The following is a 19,182-nucleotide window of genomic DNA, read 5'->3' as shown; positions in this document are numbered from 1 at the left end:
TCTGCAGAACAATAAAGGTTCCATGGGCATCTGGAAATGTTTGACTGTTTTATTAGAGACATTAATATTATACTTGTGTTATAATGTGATCGTGCCACCATAAAATACTGTATGTAACAGAGATATGCTTTTGGAAGATTTATAGAAAGGTTCAAAGATGTTTATTTAACAACCAGATCATTTCAGCTGAGTTGGGCTTCAGCCTGTTCCTCTTCTTTGTTACGTCTCCTCCTCCAGCTTTTCACACGGCACAGAAGCAGCTGGCATATCCTCCTGACTACCGGGAAAGGAAAGTGTTGCCATGTCACTATTTTCCATCTTTCCCAACTGTTTGGGAGGCAGTAATAATAATAATAATAATGAAATGTTCCTTCCAGGTTCCCACATTTCCATCAGGTTAGTCGTCTCTAAAGCTGCTCGTCTCTGACTGAATCACACTGACAGCTTCTCATTTCCACTGATGGATTTAAAGGTTAAAAGATTACAGATTTACAGATTCAAAGTCAGTTTTTAAAGGCAGAAAATGAAGCCAAGAGAACAAAACAGGCGTCAAACTTTAGACTGTGGCTTTGCTTTAAATTCAGATGGAACTGAAGGTTTATGGATCGTTTCCATTACTGATCATTTCTAACCCAACTTTAACATTATTATTCCAACGGAAGAAAAACACAGAATACAAACACATCATCATCGTCGTCTCTCTGCACACAAGCTGCTGCTGCTTCATCCTCTGTGGATCATCAGGACTCAGATCATCCTCTCAGCTCATATTGTCCTGTTCATCACCATACCTCCCATCTGTAGAGAAAAGAAGAAGGAAGAGAGGAGATAAACGAGTGTTTCCAGAGCGTCTCTTCCTCAGCTGTCAGCAGCTTTAATAAATATAATAGAATAAATAATGAATAAAGTCTAATAAAATGCTGCTAAGAGCTGCATGGACCTCTGCTGACCTCAGAGTCTTCAGTTTGTAGTTTGGATTCTCCACAAGATCAGACAGCTCCTTCACAGCTCCTTCACTGCAAAGTCACTGATGATGTTGAAGCTCAGGTCCAGTTGTGTCAGCTGGGAGGTGTTGGACTTCAGAGCTGAGCCCAGAGAAGCACAGCTGATCTCTGACAAACTGCAGCCCTTCAATCTGAATAAAGAATAAAACATTATTTAATAAATCATCATTTCATCAACTAAACCTCTGAATAAGAAACAGACTTTACCATGAAGACCAGCACAACTTTCACATCACATTAATCTGAACAAACAACTGAAACATGGAGTCTGACCTCAGAGTCTTCAGTCCACAGTGTGGACTCTGCAGAAAGCTGCACAGCTCCTTCACTGCAGAGTCTCTGATGTTGTTCCCGCTCAGGTCCAGTTGTGTCAGCTGGGAGGGGTTGGACTTCAGAGCTGAGACCAGAGAAGCACAGCTGATCTCTGACAAACTGCAGCCCCACAATCTGAATAAAGAATAAAACAATTGTAGCGAACTCAAGTGTGGAATTTAATACAAACTTAAGATTTTAAATGACTCCAACATTCTTTTGTGGAAATACCAGATGGAGGATTTCTACACCAAGGAGGATAAATCTTCCAACCTTTGAGCCATGAAAGCATTTTGGGGGAGTTTCTCAGCCCCTCTTTCCACAGACCTGTGCCATAAACTTAGGTGGAGGCATTAATGACTTGGTGCTAACTAAGCTGAACAAACAAACAACCCTCTTTAGGAGAGCATTGGAGAAAACCAGAGCAGGAAACTTCCGGCCTTATCTGGACAAAGTAAACGAACGGTGACATTTGCCCTGACTCTGATGCAAACCAGAGACAGACGCCGCATGGAACCTTTAAAATAACCTCACCCAGGTTCACTTTCAGCTGAATCCTGAAACTGTATTAAATGTGCTTTATATCTTTGTGCAAGTTCTTTCAGGTTCTCAGTGAAATCACGAGCTGCATTTTAAGAACTTTTTCACCATCGTACATGGAAGAATACCAAAGAAGTCATTATTTAGGAAAATAACTAATCAGGATATGGCGCCACATCGCCCCCTGGTGGTCTGTAGTACTGAATAGTTTAACCCAAACCGAAGTCAACAACTTTTATATGACATGTTACGTTTATATGAAGTAATGCAACTGTTAACCAAAGTTTCCTGCTGTTTCTTCTTGTATTCCATGTTTAACACAGGAAAATAACATTGTTTGGTTCCTTATTCATACGTCATAACTCTACAGATATTATTCAGTTTCAAGTGTTTCTTATATAATCCTCCATATTCAAAGCATTTCTGCTGTTGTCTTAAGGTTCATGTCTTTGGTCATATCATTTTAATAAATGGTTCATATATATATAATTAAACAGTTTTCTTTACGTATTTGTGAGTCCAACCAAACGAGAATTCACGAGTAGCGACTATATGAGACTGGAATTTATTAATTATTGATGAATAATTAATTATTAATTTAACATACCAGAACCGTAAGATTCTGTCTTTTTCCCTCGATTGAAGGTGGTGCCAAAAACAAGGTTAAATAAGGCTTATTCAGTTAGTGAGAACTTTCAGATAAATCTTATATCTCATCACATCACGCTACATGTGTCACTATATATTATTTAATAAATCATAAATTCATCAACTAAACCTCTGAAGAAGAAACAGACTTTACCATGAAGACCAGCACAACTTTCACATCATATTAATCTGAACAAACAACTGACTTCAGAGTCTTCAGTCCACAGTGTGGACTCTGCAGAAAGCTGCACAGCTCCTTCACTCCAGAGTCTCTGATGTTGTTCCCGTTCAGGTCCAGTTCTGTCAGCTGGGAGGGGTTGGACTTCAGAGCTGAGACCAGAGAAGCACAGCTGATCTCTGACAACCTGCAGCCCCTCAATCTGAATAAAGAATAAAACATGTGAGCTGAAGCCAACAGGATGCAGGTTTATTGGAGTTTTTCACATTTTAACAAAGAAAATACACATTTAATCACAAATTCCATTGCAGAGCTGGACAGAAAAATTAGGATATATGTACTAAATAAGCAACAGAAAAGGCAGAAAAGAACAGTCATGGCTACCGATGTCTATGATCTAACCAAAGTGTATCCCTTTAGGTCAGTTAGTCCTTCGGTATTATTCACTGGGTCATACTGCATCCATTTCTTCCACCTAATCTCAAAGACACTTTCTCTCATTCTGAGCCGATGGCTCATTCTCTCCATGAAGCAAACCTCTCTTACAGTCTCCAGCCGCTGAGTTGTAGAGGGTGGTTCAACCTGACACCAGGTCCTGGTTGTTGCTTTTTTACATGGGACCAACAGTATTTTGGTTAAATATCTTTTCCTGAAACATAGTTATTCAAACTTCCAGGACACATAACCTTCCAATCCCTGGGATTTCATATCCCAACATGTCTTTCACTGTAATATGCAGAGTTTCCCAGAACCAGCTCAGTTTCTGACACTCCCAGAAGATGTGTGTGTGATTTGCTTCTCTGCACACCAACATGTATGCTGGGAGCCAGTTTGTTTCCTCTTCACTTTAGGTGGAATGAAGTAACGCCTCAGGTTTTCCATCCAAATTCCCTCCATGTGCTTGAGTTTGTAGTTGTGTTTCGCTCATCTCATGCCATTCTTCCAGAGTAATGTTTGCGTTCAGTTCCCTCTCCCATTTCCCCTGAATGTATAGAGTAGAGGCAGCTTCTGAGTCTCTCAGGCTTCCCTACAGTATTGAGACTGCTTTAAGTTTAGTTCCATTGTGTGTCCTGATCATTACATCCAGTACACCATTTACGGTTTTCACCATTTGTATCTCCTTTATAAAACAGTCCCTAACGGTAGGTATCTAAAATTATCTCCATTTTCTAACCAATAGCTTGTTTAACTCCTGGGAGTTCCTTATGTTCCCATTCTTTGTCAGTACTTGGGATCCCCCCACCCTCTCGATGTCTGAGCTGTGCTGCATGATAATAATCTTTCAGGTTGGGAGGCGCCACACCTCCTTTATCTTTCTCCAACAATATTCTATCCGGGTTTTTTTTTTTTATTCCATATGAATCTGGAGATCATTTTATCCCATTTTCTCTCCTTTTATCACTTCAGAAAAGTGGTTTTTACCAGGATCATTTCTCTAAGGAACAGCTTTTCTTCAGTCTATGAAGCTGGGAAAAGAATTGCTTTGGCAGGTGAAAAAGATGTGAGGGAAGATTAATTCAGACATGTGGAAACACTGAAGATTTGGACATTTCCACATATCACTAAATCATTTCAACTAAAACAGAAGAACTAAAAGAGCTGCAGTGAACCGACCTCAGAGCCTCCAGTCTGCAGTTTGGACTTTCCAGTCCAGCAGACAGATGTTTCACAGCTGGATCCGTCAGCTCGTTGTAACTCAGGTCCAGTTCTTTCAGGTGGGAGGGGTTGGACTTTAAAGCAGAGGCCACAACTTCACAGTCAGTCTCTGAGAGTTTAAAATAAACAAGTCTGTGATGAGAGAAAATGTAAAGTCAGTTCTAATAAAATCAGACAATCTGCACTATAAACACTAACTGAACTCATATTCTAACTAAACACAGTGATGTGAATGTAATGTCCTCTAATGAACATCTGTTCTTCACATCTGGGATTAATCTCATCTCCTCAGTCTCTGAGACCTGAGCACTTTAAACTGACTTTTCTTCATTATTCTCTCTGATCTGCAGATAAAGACAGATAAAGAAGGAAATGTGGCGTCACATTTAGACTGAAAACAGGTTTGATCTGATCCCAAAGTCAGAATAAGGACGTCTTGTTCAGAAAACCATTTTTACATTCTTACATCTTTTATTTGACTCCAAAATCTTTATAAAAGGTTCAGCTTAGAGAACATTTACAGCTGGAAAGATGATCTCTCTGCTAACCACTGTCAGGTGTGACTGTTCACACCCATATCCAGGAAAAATCCACTCCAAGAAGCTTCTGAGTAGCAGTTAGCTTCTCCATGGGTCTGAAAGCTGCCACAGAGCAGCATCATTATGTCTCCGTAGATATCAGTTCCAACACTGTCCGGTTTGACCTTTGCCCTCTGGATTTATAAAAGCTGGTAGCATTCAGTACTGTGCCGTGGTCTGAGTCCACATTTCAAACTGTTTTTGGAAACCATCCTCCAGGCTAAAGAGGAAAAGGACCATCCAGACTGTTATCAGAGCAGAGTTCAAAGCCAGCATCTGTGATAGTGTGGGGCTGTGTTAGTGCCCATGGCGTGGGAAACCTGCACATCTGTGAAGGCACCATTAATGCTGAAAGCTGCAAACAGGAGCATCATCTGCTGCCATCCAAGCAGCGTCTTTTTCAGGGACGTCCCTGCTTATTTCAGCAAGACGATGCCCAGCCACATTCTGCAGGTGTTCCAACAGCGTGGCTTCACAGGAACAGAGTGCAGGTACTAAACTGGCCTGCCTGCAGTCCAGACCCGTCTCCCATTGAAACTGTGCGGCACATTAGGAAGTAAAAGATATGACAACAGAGAGCCCGGACTGTGGAGCCAAAGCTTTCACAATCAATACTTAGAACAGCCAACAATGAAATGACCTGACTGAGGCAGCTCACCCAGAAAACCTTCTGCTGATCCAATGATCAGAATTTTACCAACAAAAACTTTTTCCCTTTATTTTCACAAATGGTCTTAATGATCCAGAACTAAACTACTAATCTACACTGACACATGAAGCCAATGAACACATCAACTCACCGAGCCTTTCTGCAGTTCCTCACAGCTGGAATCAGTCTCCTTCGTCCCTCAGCTGTTGTGTTGTACTTCTTCGGGTTCAACTCATCCAGAACCTCCTCTGACATCTGCAGCATGTAGGCCAGAGCTGAGCAGTGGATCTCAGAGAGTTCCTTCTCTGATCTGTTCTCTGACTTCAGGAACTCTTGGATCTCCTGATGAACTGAGAGGTCTTTCATCTCCATCAGACAGTGGAAGATGTTGATGCTTCTGTCAGGAGAAATGTTAGACCTGTTCATCTCCTTCAGGTTGTTGATGACCCTCTGGATGTTTTTTTTCCTGTTCTGTGTCTGACCCAGCAGGCCTGCTAAGAGTCTCTGGTTGGACTCCACAGAAAGGCCATGAAGGAAGCGAACAAACAGGTCCAGGTGGCCATTTTTACTGTCCAGGGATTTCTCCATGACTCTCTTCAGGAAGTCATCCAGAGATGGGACACAGCGATCATTCATTCCAAAAAACATAGAAAACCTCTCAAAGAAAGACTTTGGGGTTGATTCCTCATGCACATAATCTTGTAAAAAGTCCTGCAGCACCTTTTTCTTCCTGTTGGTGTGACAGTGGATCATGTAGACTGCAGCCAGAAACTCCTGAACACTCAGATGGACGAAGCAGTAAACTGGTTTCTGGAAGATCACACACTCTCTTTTGAAGATCTCTGTACAAACTCCTGAATACACCGATGCCTCTGTGACATCCAGACCACACTGCTCCAGGTCTTCCTGGTAGAACATGATGTTTCCTTTCTCCAGATGTTCAAACGCCAGCCTCCCCAGATTCAGAAGAACTTCCCTGTCAGCCTGAGTCAGCTCCTGTGGACCCGTCTCATGTCCCTCATGGTACTTGTTCTTCTTCCTCTTTGTCTGAACCAGCAGGAAGTGTGAGTACATGTCAGTGGTGGTCGTGGGCAGCTCTCCGCTCTGCTCTGAGGTCAACATGTGCTCCAGAACTGTAGCAGTGATCCAGCAGAAGACTGGGATTCCACACATGATGTGGAGGCTCCTGGATGTCTTGATGTGGGATCTGATTCTGCTGGACAGCTCTTCATCGCTGAATCTCCTCCTGAAGTACTCCTCCTTCTGGGAATCGGTGAAGCCTCGTACTTCTGTTACCCTGCCAACACACGGAGGAGGGATCCGATTGGCCGCTGCAGGTCGGGAAGTTATCCAGACGAGAGCCGAGGGAAGCAGATTCCCCCTGATGAGGTTTGTCAGCAGCAGGCTGACTGATGACTTCTGTGTGACATCAGACACAACCTGACAGCTGAAATCCAGCGACAGTCTGCTTTCATCCAGGCCGTCAAGGATGAACAGCAGTGTGCAGCCGGCCAGCTGCTCTGCTGGGAGCTTCTGTAATGCTGGATGGAAAACATGGAGCAGCGTGAGAAGACTGTGCTGCTCATCTCTGATCAGGTTCAGCTCCCTGAAGGAAAGCAGAACCACCACACTGACAGCTTGGTTCTCCAAGCCCTCTGCCCAGTCCAGAGAGAACTTCAGCACTGAGAAGGTTTTTCCAGCTCCAGCGACGCCGTTGGTCAGAACCAGTCTGATGGCTCCGTGTTGCTCAGGTAAGGCTTTAAAGATGTCGTGGCACCTGATTGGAGCGTCATGGAGGGTCCTGGAAGCTGTCTCAAGCTGCCTCACCTCATGTTGGGTATCAACCTCTTCACTCTGTCCCTCTGTGATGTAGAGCTCAGTGTAGATCCTGTTGAGGAGGGTTCCACTTCCTGTTCCATCAGTTCCTTCAGTCACACATTCACATCTCCTCCTCAGACTGATCTTATGTTCATCTAAAGCCTCCTGCAGACCAACACCTGCTGACCGAAGAACAAATGAGACACAACAGAAACACAGGAGATTAAATTCATCAGGATTTGTTCTTCTTTATCTTTCTGAGCCCAGCTGAACATGTTTTTGGCTTCACACAGAAAACTTTTCTTTTCCTTCAACCTGGCAGTAAAATGATCAGCAAACAGGAAAATAAGGCTGATGTTTCAAAGGAAAAACTAAAGTTTAAACCACTGAGATTCAGTTAGAAGCTCCAAAAGTCCTGAGAGCAGAACACAGAGAGACTTTAGATAAAGACGGAGTCACTTTTGTTGCTGGTGGAGCTCCTCCAACTGAGTGTTTCTATCAGTTAGTCAGCATCAGTATAACCAGAGGGAGCTGACTCACATGCTGCTGCCCTCTTGTGGTTGGTTGTGGTATTAACGAGTGTCTGTTTGTTCTGCTGGGAGGTGATTTGTGTGATTTAGGACACCTGTGGCTCCTTCCATCTTATTTTGGCTGCTTTAGTCCTGATTTCAGTCGGATTACTCTGCTCTTCTCCACAGGTGCTGCTATCTTGGTTATTGTGTTGCTTTAGCTTCATTTTCTGATCTATTTGCTCATTACAGCATTTACATTAATGTCTTCCACTCAGAAATATGATCCAGCTCTGATTTAAATGATGTCCACAGCCCATAATACAAAGCTTTGCTTTGGCGTATTAATTCAGTCTGATGTGAGTGAATAAAATGATCCTTTAACTTGAACTGATGGTGTGTCTCTGTTGTTGTGTCCATGTGAGTCGGGTCCTAACAGATGTTGTGTTGTTCTGTTTGAGTCTGCATTAAAACAGCAGGTTAACCATTCAGAGCCAAAGCTTTGTTTAAAGTCCTTCTGAAACCTGAGGGGGGCTGAAAACTGACAACTGTCCACTGAAACTTTGATTCTCAGCGTCTGAAGAAACTAAAACGAAATAAAAACAGACACATTTGAGCAGTTAAACCTCTTTTTAAACCTTTGTCGTCATGGTGATTCATATTGTGTGAAATCTTATTGATGTGATGCGTCTAAACGGGTGAACAGAAATATCTGACCTGGTCCAGTTCTGCTCTGACTGGCTGTCTGTGGTCCGGTTCTGGTTCTGGTTCTTTCTCCACACTGGGGACAGGAGGAGCCACCTGAGGAAGCAGACTGGTCCCAGTCTGAGGTGATGCACTGTCTGCAGAACCAGTGTCCACAGCTGGCAGAGACTGGATCCTTCAGGACGTCCCGACACAGAGCACAGCAGGACGGCTGCTCCTCCTCACAGACACCACTCCTCTTCCTCCCTCTGTCAACACATGTCTTCATCACTAAAATCATTTAAAATAACTCCATTTGGCATTAACTCTGTTGTTTGATGTGAACACAAACTCAACATTTTACATTTGGTTCAATACTCAGTTTATGTGGTGACTTCACTGTGTGAATATTACTGCTGCTGCTCTACAGAAAACATTTCAAATCAATCCTAATCCTATTCTACATTTGCTCTTTTAGAATTAAGGAATAAAAAACTCTTTAGTGATTACAAATAACCAATAAGTGTATTGATAAAGAACTGGGCTGATAGTGTGTGTAGATCAAATAGATTCTAACAACACTGGCTGCAGCTGCACTCTGAGATGATCACATTTCACTCCACATCCATCCACTGGAACCCCCTGAGCTACCAGAGGCAGAAAATACACCATCGCTGACAGACATGTGGTCCTGTTCAGAGTCCATGTTGCTCCTGAACTGGAAGCAGAGTTTAGATTTCCAACAGAAGCCAAAATGATCAGAAACTCAGCTCTGTAGCCAGAGTTTTGGGTTTGCCACATCTGATTGTGCACCACCATCTCCTTGGTTTGACATCAGCCTGAGTGCTGTTCTCCCATTTGTTGTCACGGCAACAGGAGACAGCAGCAAGCTAGCGCCTGTGCTAACCTTGTTAACAGGATATTTAGCTGGTTTGGATATAAATGCTGAGTTTAACAAAAATAAAATCTATCATGAAAGATCCTGAAATCTCTGCTTCAGTCGTCTTACTTTGTGTCTGAGGGTCCAGCTCCATCACTGAGGTCTGGAGGATTTCCTTTGGACCAGTCACTCTTCATAGACAGACAGTCGGATGCTGGAGACTCTGCTCTCCTTCTGTGGCGCTGACCTCTGCAAACACCGACATGCTGTTATTCATATGCACATACACATAAAATTATATATATGAGGAAAATAAATCAGTTGAATAAGAACAATCCCAGGTTTCTCTTCAGCGCTGTAGCCAGACTGACAAAGAGTCCGAGCTCTGTTGAGCCATGTATTCCTTTAACTCTCAGCTGATTTCATGAGATTCTTTATCAGTAAAATTGTTTCTATCAGAGAGAAGATTAATGGAATCCTTCCCACTATTATAAATAGTCATGTTTCCATCCAAAAGTGATTTGAATCATTGGGAAATGGGCATTAAAAGAAATTCGAATCATGTGTGTCTCCATCAAAAGTACAGTAGCCTGTAAACGTTTTACCGGTTCCTCGACCCGGAGTGTCTGACCACGGATAAAAGACTGGAATCTTTATTAAGAATCGTGCAAGTGGTATTGGAGCTGCCAGCCCAGTTAGGGTAACCCTAACGCCACAACTTCTTCCTCCGTCCAAACACAAACCTTCCGTTGTCCGCCATGTTTGTTGTCTTGTAAGTGACCCGCAAACACCAGAAGCAGTTGGGGTGAAAGTGCGCTACGTCAGACTTGATGTGAACACAGCTGTTTCCATCCCTTTGGAATCAACCAAAACCCGGTGCTAGCGAGCATATTTTCATTTGTGCGATTTTTATTTGAATTATGGCGTTTCCATCATAATTTTCCGATGCGCATCTAAACAGGCTGATGGAAACGCACCTACTGATGTATCATCAAGTGCAGCAGCTTTAGAAGTATCTTTAGAACCTGATTTGTATTTAGACGGCTTCTGCCCAGTTGATCTCTCTGAGCTAACAACAGCAATAGTCTCTTCTATTTGTATCAACTTGTATGTTAGACCCAATCCCAACCAGACTGTTCAAGGTTTTCCCCTTAATCAATACTTCCATATTGGATTTGATCAATCTGTCTTTGTTGACAGGATATGTACCTCAGACTTTTAAGGTTGCTGTAATTAAACCTTTACTTAAAAAACCTACTCTTGATTCAGAAGTGTTGGCTAATTATCGACCTATATCCAATCTCCCTTTTTTGTCTAAAGTTCTTGGAAAAATAGTTGCAGCTCAACTTTGTGATCATTTACATAGAAATAATCTGTTTGAAGAGTTTCAGTCAGGACTCAGAGTGCATCATAGCACAGAAACAGCACTGGTGAAAGTTACCAATGATCTCCTGTTAGCTTCTGATAGCGGACTTGTTTCTGTGCTTGTCCTGTTGGATCTCAGTGCTGCATTTGATACGATCGATCACAGCATTCTGTTACAGAGACTTGAACATGTTATTGGGATTAAAGGAACTGCATTAGGCTGGTTTAAGTCATATTTATCTGATAGATTCCAGTTTGTTCTTGTAAATGAAGAATCTTCCTCACACGTTGGAGTAAGTCATGGAGTTCCTCAGGGTTCTGTGGTTGGACCGATTCTTTTTACTTTATACATGCTTCCATTAGGTAACATTATCAGACAGCATGGCATAAATTTCCACTGTTATGCTGATGATACTCAGCTGTACTTATCTATGACACCAGATTAAACCAATCAGCTGGTCAGACTACAAGCCTGTCTTAAAGACATAAAGACCTGGATGACTCAGAACTTTCTGCTTATAAATTCAGACAAACTGAAGTTGTTCTCTTTGGACCTGAGTGCTCGGTAAAAAAAACCTGCTCCGTGCATTTGTTGCTTTAAGATGGTGAAAGACAAAACAGATATGTTTGATATTGAAAGTAAGAGCATCCTAACACGCACAATGTGAAGTGAATTCAAGGGACTAAACACCTGTGTAGCCTTAAGAAAACCACTTATCAGTGAGGCTAATCAGGAAAAAAGCTCTCAGTTTGCGGGGAGCAAAAAGATTGGACTCTGGAGCAATGGAAGAAGGTCATGTGGTCTGAAAAGTCCAGATTTACCCTGTTCCAGAGTGATGGGAGCATCAGGGTAAGAAGGGAGGCAGGCGGCTGAAGTGATGCCCCCATCATGCCTGGTGCCGACCGTACAGGCCTGCGGGGGCAGTGCTATGATCTGGGGCTGCTAACCTTGTTAACAGGACATTTAGCTGGTTTGGATATAAATGCTGAGTTTAACAAAAATAAAATATGTCATGAAAGATCCTGAAATCAGTGCTTCAGTCGTCTTACTTTGTGTCTGAGGGTCCAGCTCCATCACTGAGGTCTGGAGGATAACCTTTGGACCGGTCACTCTTCATAGACAGACAGTCGGATGCTGGAGACTCTGCTCTCCTTCTGTGGCGCTGACCTCTGCAAACACCGACATGCTGTTATTCATATGCACATACACATAAAATTATATATATGAGGAAAATAAATCAGTTGAATAAGAACAATCCCAGGTTTCTCTTCAGCGCTGTAGCCAGACTGACAAAGAGTCCGAGCTCTGTTGAGCCATGTATTCCTTTAACTCTCAGCTGATTTCATGAGATTCTTTATCAGTAAAATTGTTTCTATCAGAGAGAAGATTAATGGAATACTTCCCACTATTATAACTGAAGTGGTTCCTGGTTATAGTTCCTGAAGTGGATCTAGTTCCTTCACTTCATTCTGTCATCAGTCTGATGTATTACATGCTGCTGTGGCATAGTTGGTCAAAGTGCCTGTCTATTATGTATACATATAGTATATTAATATATACGGTAAATTCCTAATAATTCCTAATAAAATACATCATCACAAACAGATCAGATCTCTTCCTGCTTTCATGGCTGCTGGCCTTCTTTTTCCTTTTTGTCTTTCTTCCAGCTTTCACTGCAGCAGCTGCTGCTTTTCACTCTGATAGAATTATAGATTCTGATTGGTCAGCTGATGCCACCTCCACATGAACACGAACACGCTCATATTCAGAGTCAGAAAACCTGAGTTGATAACCAGCATCCTACTACAGCTTAACAGGATCTCCATTGTTAGGGTTAGTTAAGCCAGATCACCTAAAAGTAAAGTTAAAGTCAGCTTGTCACCCTGAATGTGTTCAGCCTGCTTCACACCCTGTTTGGGTTACCAGTATACGTTGCCATGGTGACATCCCAGATAAGAAGCTGACCCCCTCATCAGCAGTTCTTACTTAGTGTCTGATGGTCCAGGTCCATCCCTGAGTTCTGGAGGTCTGGATGGGTTCCTGTTCACAGACAGACCGCTGGATGCTGCAGACTCTGCTCGGTCCATCTTCTGGACTTCAGTCAGTCTGAGAGAAGAAAAGAATGAAGACAAACACGTCTGTTCAAGTCTCAGCCAAACTGAAACTGAAGCAAACAGATATCAATAACAGCGCTGCAGTTACATACCTGAAATCACTGCCTACAGCGAGAACATGTCAGCTGGTACAGAGGTGAGCATCCTTAACATGAGCAATGTTGTGAAATTGCAGCAGGTTGCGGAAGCAGAGCGTAACACCTGGTTGAATAATAGCACCAGTTATTAATGTCAAATAAATCAAATCGAAATTTAGATGTGGACCAGTTATTCAGAAGATGAGATTCACTCGGGAGAAATGGGTGTGAGTAGGAAAAGACAAAAAACCAGAGATCACTGTTGTGTTATATCAAAAAAAAGTAAAACATATCATTTATTTCGATATGAATTAATTATCTTCTTCTCGGTTTCTATACATTAAAATAAAAAAATTAAAAAAACACAAACTATTCCCTCTTTTCCTTTACAAATCCACCTGTTAGGTAAGTATCTAAATTTGATGTCTAATTCTTAGTTTAGTGCTAATTTAGTTATTATTCTAATTGTCTAGTTTATTTCTAATTCTGTATTTTTAATCCTATTTTAGTGTGTTTCTTACTGACAGGTGGTTTCCTTAACTTATGCCTCTCTCAATCAAAACAATAAACAAAGATAAATAAAAATAGTCCCAACAGTAAAAGTAGGCTATACAATCACAATATATCACAAATAAACTAAATCGACTTCTCTGACAGTCCAGGTTCAGTGAGGTTTGGCTGCCACTTCAGTTCAGACTGTCATGTCTGACCAGCTGAACTGAAGAATTTGAATGGTGTCCATAAAGAAGGAGGGGATGATGATGAAAGGGGGTGGGGGTGATGAGGAGGGTCACGATCAGCACACACACAAGCTCCTGGCCTCGGAAGAACAAGCCAGGAAAATAATCAATATTAATCTAAAACACACCTTCTAAATTATGTTATGTTATCATTTGATTATGATATAATTTATATTATTAATATAGAGTGAAAACAAAACAAAACACACCTATCTATAATCAGAAACTGGATCAGCTGATAGTCAGCTTATTCACCAGCAACAATGCTAACGCCGTAGCCGTTAACATTTAACATTAGCCGTTGGTAGCTAAAACACACCTTATAAATTATGTTATCATTGTAATATTATTTTTTATCTTATCAATATTACGGGAAAAAAAAAACACACCGATCTATATTTACATATTTATCAACAGGATCAGCTGACTATCAGCCACCAGCAACAATGCTAACGCTGTAGCCGTTACGTTTAACATTAGCCACTGGTAGCTAAAACACACCTTATAAATTATGTTATCATTGTATTATTATTTTTTATCTTATCAATATTACGGAAAAAACCACCAAAACACACTGATCTATATTTACATATTTATCAACTGGATCAGCTGATAGTCAGCTGATTGCAACAATGCTAACGCTGTAGCCGTTAATGTTTAACATTAGCCGTTGGTAGCTAAAACACACCTTATAAATTATGTTATCATTGTATTATTATTTTTCATCTTATCAATATTACGGAAAAAAAAAACACACCGATCTATATTTACATATTTATCAACTGGATCAGCTGATAGTCAGCTGATTGCAACAATGCTAACGCTGTAGCCGTTAACGTTTAACATTAGCCGTTGGTAGCTAAAACACACCTTATAAATTATGTTATCATGGTAATATTATTTTTTATCTTATCAATATTAGGGGAAAAAAACACACCGATCTATATTTACATATTTATCAACAGGATCAGCTGATAGTCAGCTGATTGCAACAATGCTAACGCTGTAGCCGTTAATGTTTAACATTAGCCGTTGGTAGCTAAAACACACCTTATAAATTATGTTATCATTGTATTATTATTTTTCATCTTATCAATATTACGGAAAAAAAAACACCGATCTATATTTACATATTTATCAACTGGATCAGCTGATAGTCAGCTGATTGCAACAATGCTAACGCTGTAGCCGTTAACGTTTAACATTAGCCGTTGGTAGCTAAAACACACCTTATAAATTATGTTATCATGGTAATATTATTTTTTATCTTATCAATATTAGGGAAAAAAAAAACACACCGATCTATATTTACATATTTATCAACAGGATCAGCTGACTATCAGCCACCAGCAACAATGCTAACGCTGTAGCCGTTACGTTTAACATTAGCCACTGGTAGCTAAAACACACCTTATAAATTATGTTATCATTGTATTATTTTTTTTTATCTTATCAATATTACGGAAAAAACCACCAAAACACACTGATCTATATTTACATATTTATCAACTGGATCAGCTGATAGTCAGCTGATTGCAACAATGCTAACGCTGTAGCCGTTAATGTTTAACATTAGCCGTTGGTAGCTAAAACACACCTTATAAATTATGTTATCATTGTATTATTATTTTTCATCTTATCAATATTACGGAAAAAAAAACACACCGATCTATATTTACATATTTATCAACAGGATCAGCTGACTATCAGCCACCAGCAACAATGCTAACGCTGTAGCCGTTACGTTTAACATTAGCCACTGGTAGCTAAAACACACCTTATAAATTATGTTATCATTGTATTATTATTTTTCATCTTATCAATATTACGGAAAAAAAAAACACCGATCTATATTTACATATTTATCAACTGGATCAGCTGATAGTCAGCTGATTGCAACAATGCTAACGCTGTAGCCGTTACGTTTAACATTAGCCGTTGGTAGCTAAAACACACCTTATAAATTATGTTATCATGGTAATATTATTTTTTATCTTATCAATATTAGGGAAAAAAAAAAACACACCGATCTATATTTACATATTTATCAACAGGATCAGCTGATAGTCAGCTGATTGCAACAATGCTAACGCTGTAGCCGTTACGTTTAACATTAGCCGTTGGTAGCTAAAACACACCTTATAAATTATGTTATCATTGTATTATTATTTTTCATCTTATCAATATTACGGAAAAAAAAACACCGATCTATATTTACATATTTATCAACTGGATCAGCTGATAGTCAGCTGATTGCAACAATGCTAACGCTGTAGCCGTTAACGTTTAACATTAGCCGTTGGTAGCTAAAACACACCTTATAAATTATGTTATCATGGTAATATTATTTTTTATCTTATCAATATTAGGGAAAAAAAAAACACACCGATCTATATTTACATATTTATCAACAGGATCAGCTGACTATCAGCCACCAGCAACAATGCTAACGCCGTAGCCGTTAACATTTAACATTAGCCGTTGGTAGCTAAAACACACCTTATAAATTATGTTATCATTGTAATATTATTTTTTATCTTATCAATATTACGGGAAAAAAAAAACACACCGATCTATATTTACATATTTATCAACAGGATCAGCTGACTATCAGCCACCAGCAACAATGCTAACGCTGTAGCCGTTACGTTTAACATTAGCCACTGGTAGCTAAAACACACCTTATAAATTATGTTATCATTGTATTATTATTTTTTATCTTATCAATATTACGGAAAAAACCACCAAAACACACTGATCTATATTTACATATTTATCAACTGGATCAGCTGATAGTCAGCTGATTGCAACAATGCTAACGCTGTAGCCGTTAATGTTTAACATTAGCCGTTGGTAGCTAAAACACACCTTATAAATTATGTTATCATTGTATTATTATTTTTCATCTTATCAATATTACGGAAAAAAAAACACACCGATCTATATTTACATATTTATCAACTGGATCAGCTGATAGTCAGCTGATTGCAACAATGCTAACGCTGTAGCCGTTAACGTTTAACATTAGCCGTTGGTAGCTAAAACACACCTTATAAATTATGTTATCATGGTAATATTATTTTTTATCTTATCAATATTAGGGAAAAAAAAAACACACCGATCTATATTTACATATTTATCAACAGGATCAGCTGATAGTCAGCCACCAGCAACAATGCTAACGCTGTAGCCGTTAATGTTTAACATTAGCCACTGGTAGCTAAAACACACCTTATAAATTATGTTATCATTGTATTATTATTTTTTATCTTATCAATATTACGGAAAAAACCACCAAAACACACTGATCTATATTTACATATTTATCAACTGGATCAGCTGATAGTCAGCTGATTGCAACAATGCTAACGCTGTAGCCGTTAACGTTTAACATTAGCCGTTGGTAGCTAAAACACACCTTATAAATTATGTTATCATTGTATTATTATTTTTCATCTTATCAATATTACGGAAAAAACCACCAAAACACACTGATCTATATTTACATATTTATCAACAGGATCAGCTGATAGTCAGCTGATTGCAACAATGCTAACGCTGTAGCCGTTACGTTTAACATTAGCCGTTGGTAGCTTGCCAACGTTTCTTTTTTTCTTCTTAACAGTCACTATTTCTTCTTTTTAGTTCCAGGGCTACTTTGTGACAGAGTATTGTTTTACTCACCAAGAGTCTTCGATTTAAAACAGCAGGATTATTACTGTTCTTCTTCTTTCTTTTCTTATTTTCTGTTGGTCTGTCTCTGAGTCCGTCTGTCCGGGTGCAGCTCTGAGGGCACTTTGGTCTACACAGCCTTTTATATCGGAACTGTTGTTATGGTTACATTAGAAATATATAAATGTATTTATGTAGTTAATTAATAATGATTTATTCATTTAAATCATGTAACCTACATATAAATCAAGTAATGTAAATAAAATTATTATTTATTTATTTAATATGTCCAGTAACCAGGGGTTACAAGAGACAAGCGAGGACAATAAAGTTATTATTTTATCTTATAGAAAGGTCTGCGTATATGCTATGAAAAATCTCACCGCCCGTGGATGTTTCCATGTGGATATCTGCGGGGAAAGTGGCGGTGTGAAAGATCCAGGCCTAATGGTTGCGAGCATGGACAACAGCCTTCTTGTCTGTGGATTTTGGCTTTTGCCGAGCAAAATGTCATGTAGAGATTGTTTTTACAGCTGAACATATAGCTTTCATCCACAAACCAACGTGGGAGAGCCCGAAGACGCGTGTGCCAGACGCACAGAGGCATGCGTAACACCAATGTTGACCACTTCATGCTGTTTAGTTGCTGTTTTTAGTTCGTTTCTTTTGGAGTTTTGTGCGTGTTACGGGGCCGTTTCGGTCCATGTTTGTAAGCTTTTTTCTCATGGATTAAAGTTTCAGAAGTTTAAAGAAGCGGCATTGGAGTGTGTGATTGAAAACCACCGCGGTCTGCTTCTCCGCCTCCAGTTGCCGAGACTTTGTGTTTTTAATAAGGCTCATTATCTGTAAACATGTGTTAAACTGCATGAACCGAAAGAAGGGACGCGCCTGTTGAGTAACGCACATTTCCTTATACAGACTGGCGGGATGTCGGAATGTTGTTGCCAGCAGTGACGCAGTTTCAGAAGAGAAAATGGCCCCAAAGGAAAGAAAAACTTTTCTGGAGGATGAAAGTTGTTGCCTTCTTCATCAGTCAGACCAACAGCTGCCTCACATCCAACAATCTGAACTGAACAGTGAGTCAGAAAGCTGAAAGAATCTGAACTTGATGGTTTTACACCTGAGTTGGATCAGTTCTTTGCATCAGAGCAGTCCGATCAGCTTGGTTTTAACACCGGAAACAAACTGCTGAGTTCTGCTTCTTCTTCCTCTGCAGTCCACAGAGAGAAAACCCACTCAGAGACTCTGACAGTGAAAGAAGAAGAATGTTGTTTACACTCACCCTGATTCTGACTTCAGCTTTTATCCTGCTGTCGACTCAGAATGGAGCTGAACTGTCTGAACCTTGTGTAACTTCCTTGTTGAGGCCAGAGTGGCGGCCCTCCCATAGACGGAAGTCACGTGGGCCACGGAGCTGCAGGAAGTTCCAAACACCAGCAGTTCGGTTACATCCCACCAGTCCGAAATGTAATAATCTCTTATCAAAATCCCCGGAAATCTCAAATATAAAAGTACAGGTTTTAATGTAAATCGGGCGAGTCTGTAACTGTTAAAAATGTTAGATTAAGCAGAAATACAGTCAGTGACCTGTCACAGCAGCCAGCTGGAGCGGAGTGTTCTTCTTCAGAGCTTGTGATGTTGGAATGATGTTAAAATGACACTGAATGATAATTTAAGGGTCAAATCTACAGTCAGAGGGGAGGATCAGCTGGATTTATGAAAATAAAAATAAAAGATGGTGGCACTCAGGATCCACC

At 40.3% G+C, this 19,182-nt stretch overlaps 1 pseudogene; it reads right to left on the bottom strand.

Annotated features, from left to right (window-relative positions):
• Positions 1-34: 34 nt before the first annotated feature.
• LOC140312676 (protein NLRC3-like) lies at positions 35-18,793 on the bottom strand (annotated as a pseudogene).
• Between the last annotated feature and the right edge of the window lie 389 nt (positions 18,794-19,182).

This window comes from Leuresthes tenuis, unplaced genomic scaffold (assembly GCF_036924035.1).
Source record: "Leuresthes tenuis unplaced genomic scaffold, fLeuTen1.0.hap1 SCAF_8, whole genome shotgun sequence".
NCBI lineage: Eukaryota > Metazoa > Chordata > Actinopteri > Atheriniformes > Atherinopsidae > Leuresthes > Leuresthes tenuis.
Note: the sequence above shows the minus strand (reverse complement) of the source record. Positions and strands in the feature narration are given on the sequence as shown.